General features: G+C 47.7%; 1 pseudogene; it reads right to left on the reverse strand.

The window, feature by feature from the left end:
* Positions 1-272: 272 nt before the first annotated feature.
* On the reverse strand, positions 273-581 carry LOC117038570 (U6 snRNA-associated Sm-like protein LSm3; annotated as a pseudogene).
* Between the last annotated feature and the right edge of the window lie 6,096 nt (positions 582-6,677).

The raw sequence follows: 6,677 nt of genomic DNA on the forward strand, positions 1-6,677 counted from the left end.
TCTACCTCCTCAATTATTTTATTTTATTTTTAGTCATTTATTTATTTTTGCATCTTGGTGATCACATTTATTGGAAGGTTTGGAGAAAAATAAAAATGCCGTTTAGCTTAAGATTTGTAAGTTATCTGCAAATCAACTCATTTCAGGAGTGGAAGAATCCTTGGTCATTTCTTAGTATCAAAATTTATTCAGGTTTTTAAAAATATCTTCTGCATTTAAAGAGGCAATCATACAAAGTCTCCTATTTTTCCACACAGGATAAATTATTTGTTTCAGCCAACTGTCAATGGAGGGGCAACTAGTACAATACCATCTCCCCAGACAAAGAGCATCAAAATATTCCGTTTTGTTGATTTATATGTCTCTTCATATGTTTCTTCGTCAGTTTCTATAGTAGTCACAGTTTCTTCCCATCTCCCAGTATCATGTTTAAATGTCGATCATAAGCATGTAACCAACCTCGAAGCTCTCTTGTCATTTCTCCTTTTCACATAAATTCGCTCATCCAGGCTGAGCCTGGTGAGATCCAGGGGCTCTTCTGTGGGGTTGCTAGTTTGTTGCTTGCCCACATCGTCTGCCATGTTTCAAACCCTGCCTCCATTATTATTATTTTTTTTTAATTTTAAACTTTTGTAAATTTATTTTAAGTGTGTTTTTCCAGGACCCATCAGCTCCAAGTCAAGTAGTTGTTTCAATCTAGCTGTGGAGGGTGCAGCTCACAGTGACCCATGCGGGGATGGAACCGGCGGCTTTGTTGTTAAGAGCACCACGCTCTAACCAACTGAGCTATCTGCCTCAATTATTTTTAATGGACTGTTTTCAGGCAAATCCCAGGTACCATGGTACTTCTGTAGGTATCATAGGAATCTTCTCAAAATGTAAATCAGATGACATCATGCCTGCCTTGAAATTAGCCAGTGCTTTCTCACTGCTCTTAGAAAAAAATTTCAGATTTCTTCGTAGGACCCTCAGGATGGCTGCTGGCCTCTCTGCCTTCATACTCTACTGCTCCCCTTTCTTCAGTCCCTGCTGCAGTCACATTGTCCTGACCACACACCACATTTGTTCCTGCTGCAGGACCTCTGCCTGGAATGCTCTCCTCCCAGATAGCTGCATGGTTCCTGTGGGAGGCAGCATTTAAGATGGCTTCTAATGGTCCCTGCTTCTTAGCTTTCCTGCGCTATGTAATTCCTTCCCTCCAAGTGTGGGCTGGACCACTCCTAACCAATAGTGATGGCAAAAGTGATGGGATGTCAGTTCAAGATTAGGTTATAAAACTGTGACTTCTACCCTGCTGGATGCTCCATCTTGCCAGCACTCTCTCCTGTCCTCTTGCTTGCTCACTCTAATGAAGCCAGTAGCCAGGATGTGAGCTGTCCTATGGACCGGTCTGTGTAATGTAGCAAAGAACTAAGAGTGGCCTGCAGCCAACAGCCAGCAAGGAACTGAATTCTGCCAACAGTCCCATGCATGAGCTTGGAAATGGCTCCTCCCCAGTTGAGCCTTGAGTGCAGCCTCATGAGATACCCTGAGCTAGAGGACCCGCTGAGCTGCACCCAGATTCCTGACCCACAGACACCGGGAGATCTCCATCTTGCTCTTTTTTTTTTTTTTTTAAAGATTTTTTTGGGGAAGGGGAACAGGACTTTATTGGGGAACAGTGTGTACTTCCAGGCCTGTTTTCCAAGTCAAGTTGTTGTCCTTTCAATCTTAGTTGTGGAGGGTGCCGTTCAACTTCAAGTTGTTGTCCTTTCAGTCTTAGTTGTGGAGGGCGCAGCTCAGCTCCAGGTCCAGTTGCTGTTGCTAGTTGCAGGGTGGGCTGCCCACCATCCCTTGCGGGAGTTGAACCGGCAACCTTGTGGTTGAGAGGATGCACTCCAACCAACTGAGCCATCCGGGAGCTCAGCAGCAGCTCAACTCAAGGTGCCATGTTCAATCTTAGTTGCAGGGGGCGGAGCCCACCATTCCTTGAGGGAGTCGAGGAATCGAACTGGCAACCTTGTGGTTCAGAGCCCGTGCTCCAACCAACTGAGCCATCCGGGAGGCAGCTCAGCTCAAGGTGCCGTGTTCAATCTTAGTTGCACGGGGCAGAGCCCACCATCCCTTGCGGGACTTGAGGAATTGAACTGGCAACCTTGTGGATGAGAGCCCACTGGCCCATGTGGGAATCGAACTGGCAGCCTTCTGAGTTAGGAGCATGGAGCTCTAACCGCCTGAGCCACTGGGCCTGCCCCATCTTGCTCTTTTAAGCCACTAGATTTGTGGCTAATTTGTTATGCAGCAATAGGAAACTAATACAGCTCCTTCACCTCCTTCAGCTCTTGGCTCAACAGCCACCTTCGCTGTGAGGCCTTCCCTGGCCACCTAATTAAAATTGCAACCCCATCCTCAGCCGTCCCCATTTCCCTTCCCAGCTTTATTTTCCTTGTAGGACTTATCATCTTCTATTTTATTTAACTAATTCATTGCCTGCCTCTCCTCACTGGAACATGAGCTCTGCGAGGGCAGGGGCCGCTGTCTCTTTTGTTCGTTGCTGGATCCCTAGTCTTAGAACATTTCCGGGCACATAGTAAGCCTCACTAGATTTCAAGATACACACAATATTGACCCAGCAATCCCACTTCTGGGTGTATTCCACAAAACAGAAAGAAGGGTCTTGAAAATATATTTGTACACCCATGTTCATAACAGCATTATTCACAATAGCTAAAACGTGGAAGTAACCCAAGTGTCCATCGACCGGTGAATAGATAAACAAAATGTGGTATATACATACAATGGAATATTATTCAACCTTAAAAAAGAAGGGAATTCTGCAATATGCTACAACATGGATGAATCTTGAGGACGTTATTGTAAGTGAAATAAGCCCAGTCACAAAATACTGTGTGATTCCACTTATATGAGGTCTCTAGAGGAGTGAAAGTCGTAGAGACAGAAAGTAAAATGGTGATTGTCAGAGGCTAGGGAGGGAGAAGGGGAGTTAGTATTTAATGGGGACAGAGTTTCAGATTTACAAGATGAAAAGAGACCTGGAGATGGATGGTGGTGATGGCTGCACAACAGTGTGAATATACTTCATGCTACTGAACTACACACTTAAAAATGGTTAAGATGGTAAATGTTGTTGTGTGTATTTTAACACCATAAAAAAAAGAAAGAAAGAAAAAGATGCACCTGCTGTGTAATTCTGTCCCCCAGGAGGAGGAGCCTGGTTGCCAGATTCAGGCTTTGAAGTCAGACGTCTATCATGGGTGGGGGTCCTGGGTATCCCCTTCCTCTGTTGAGCTGAGCTATATTCATACAATTCCTGCCCCCATCAAATCTGCATGTCTTTCACATCTGCCAGCATCATGGGAATTTATCAGGGGTAGGAAAGAGCCTTCCTGTCTAAATATGGAACTGGAAAACACTCATTTATGTCTACTCAATGTGGGCTTGGAGACTTGGAGAACTTAGCTTGGGCCCCATTTATTGGGGCTCCCTTGTCCTTTTTGCAGCCACCTCTGGTCAGCCTTCGTGGACAGGAGTCTGAGGACCCATGTCGGGAGAGGTCACCAGCCCTGGGAGAAACACCTTTGAAGGGCCTCTGACAGGCGTTATCCCGTTTCCCATCCATACGGAGATGTATCAGCCACCGCAGGGTTCAGCAGACCCCACTCCAGCCCTCCTACCTTTGTCTACAGGCGAATGGAGAGACCCAGCCCATGTTCATGAAGGGACTGTGTGCCCATCCGTCACTGAGAAGCTCAGAGTCTGGCTGTTGCTGGATGTTCTTCCATTCACCCTGTTATGGACTGAGTTGTGTCCCTGCAAAATCCATGCTGAAGCCCTAACCCCCAATGTCATGGTATGCGGAGCCTGTAGAGAGGTAATGAAGGTTATAGAGAGGGGCCCTGATCCCATAGGACTGGTATCCTTATAAAACGAGGAAGAGACACGAGAGATTTCGCTCTCTCCGTGCACACACAGAGGAAAGGCCATGCGAGGACATAGTGAGAAGACAGCCATCTGCAAGCCAGGAAGAGAGCCCTCACCAGAAACCGAATCTACCAGCACCTTGACCTTGGACTACTAGCCTCCAAAACTGTGAGAAATCAATGTCTGTTGTTTATTAGCCATTCAGTCTATGATATTCTGTGATGGCAGCTGAGTTGACTAAGAGAGGGAAGTAACAGCTCCTGACTCCTGACAGCCTTGGGGTACACCACCACCACCACCACCACCACCACCACCGCTGATTGTTCTGGATGCAGCCCACGCCGTCATTCAGGTTTTCTTCATCGCCCAGTTTGGTGCATCACCGCCTCCCATCACTGGTCTCAACCTTAGCCGCACACTGGGATCACCTGGGGAGTTTTCACAAGGCTGACCCCTGGCGCCACCCCCAGGGAGTCTGAGGTAATTGGATGGGGCTGGCTTTGGGGAGTTTTCAACCTCTCCCAGGTGTTTCTAACTTGCAGACAGTGTGAAGAACCACTGATCTAGAGCAGTGTTTCTCAATGGGGCGATTCTGCCCCCACCCCCACCCCTGGGGACATTGGGCAATGTCTGAAGACATTTTTAGTTGTTACACCTTGGGGCATGGGTGCTACCAACATCTAGTGGGAGGAGGCCAAAGAAGCTGCTAAACATCCTACAGTGCCCAGGACAGGACCCTGCCACGAAGAATGACTGACCCAACCCTAAGTGGAAGTACAGTAAGTCCTCCCTTAACATTATCGATAAGTTCTTGGAACTTTGGCAAAATGATGTATAATGAAACCAATTCTACCATATATTAATTGATATAAACAAGAGTTAAGTTCCTGCAGTATCTCATCAACATTATAATGAAATTACATTGAATGAAATGACGTTATTTAAGGCCCTACTCTGTTACCAAAGTTAAGAACCCAACTCTGGAGGTCCAGGAGCCACGTATTCTCCCTGCAAAGGCGCACAACACCACATCCATGGTAGGGGCTATTCTGTGTCTATTTTGTGGAGGGGAAAACTGAGGCTCAGAGGGGAGAAGTGACTTGGCCATGCTCAGATGGCACAGCGGGATGCTTACACTGCTCTTTAGCACACAAAGCAGTAAAAGGACCCACAGTGTACTGGGGAGGAGAATCTAGGTGGGTGGTGGTAAACTTCAGTTGTTAAGTATGCAGGTCTAGCAGCCAGTCTGTCGCTCTCTGGCTCTGTGCGTTCAGGAAAGTGCTTTACCTCTCCAGGCCTCAGTGTCCCCATTCATAAAATGGGGCTACAGCAGTAATGAGACCTGCCTGGGTAGCCACTGCAGGGGCCTCATCGGGTGCTGGCAGCTTACAGGGTCCACTTAGAGTGGATGGGAAAGACTTAGTTATTATCTGGAGGAGGAGCATGGCAGGCAGAGGGAACAGCGAGTGCAATAACCCTTCCGAAAGGCAGGAAGCCTGCTCCACCTTCCTTCTTCCCCTCTCGTCTCCCTGAGCCAAAATTGGAAAAGAGCCAACAGCAGGCCAGGAGATGACACCCAGCGGTGTACTCGAGCTGGATCAAACTGGCTCACAAGCATCAATTATGCACCTCTCTTCCTAGCTCAAGGCTCAGTGACGTCATTTGCACAGATTGAAATTGGCCACAGTGGGAGAATTTACACCATGGAAATTGGCAAACACTACAGATCAGGTCCCCTCGCCCCAGCTGGTTTACCGGCACACCGCATAGCTTACACCCATCTGGACACCTTCTCACATGCCATCTTAGTCCGTTTGGGCTGCTATAACAAAATGCCATAGACGGGGAGGCTTATCAACAATAAACATTTCTTTCTCACAGTTCTAGAGACTGGAAGTCCAAGATTAAGACACAGGCAGATTTGGTGTCTGGTAAGGGCTCACTTCCTGGTTCATAAACGGCCATCTTTCTGTGTCCTCACATGGTGGAAGGTACTAGGGAGCGCTCTGGGGTCCCTTTTATAAGGCACTAACCCCATTCATGAGGGATCCACCTTCACGAACTCATGACCTCCCAAAGGCCCCATCTCCTAATACCAGCAACTTGAAGGTTCGGATTTCAAACATACAAATTTGGGAGAGGACATACAAACATGCAGTCTACCACGCTCCCCTCACCCCCTCAGTGACATCACTCTCACAGCTTGAAATAGATCAAGGCGGGAGAATTTACATCATGGAAATTGTCAAACATCACAAAGCTCAGATGGTTTGCAAGCACACCTTGAGGATGGAGCCTCCCAGCTGACATCTTCCTGTCCATCTTTCAGGACAGACTAAAACCCCTTGCTCTCCGGTGAGGCAAGGCAGGAGGCCAGTCCGGGGGAGGCGGCAGGTAAGAAACAAACATCACCTCAGAGGGTGACAGCGGGTTAGGGAGAAAGTAAGGGATAGGGGCTGGGTAGAGAAAGCCCCTCTCTTCCTTTAATGCAAACCTGAGCATTTTCCTGCTTCCCACCCCTCCCCCATCAGCCACTCAAGTGCCTGCCACCCCTGTCTTTGGAGTCCTGAATCTTTTCTCTCACCCCTTCCCTCCCCTCTTACCCCACTGAGTCCTCTTTAAGGCTTTTGCCCAGTTGTCCTGGTCTGTCCTCCTCCCTGGAATTTTCATTACACAGAAATGTCTCAGCTCCAGCTCATTTCTGCCCATGGAACTCATTTTTCACCTGAAATTGGCTTTGTTGCATGCTGTGGGAA

The sequence above is a fragment of the Rhinolophus ferrumequinum genome, chromosome 18 (assembly GCF_004115265.2).
Source record: "Rhinolophus ferrumequinum isolate MPI-CBG mRhiFer1 chromosome 18, mRhiFer1_v1.p, whole genome shotgun sequence".
Taxonomy (NCBI): domain Eukaryota; kingdom Metazoa; phylum Chordata; class Mammalia; order Chiroptera; family Rhinolophidae; genus Rhinolophus; species Rhinolophus ferrumequinum.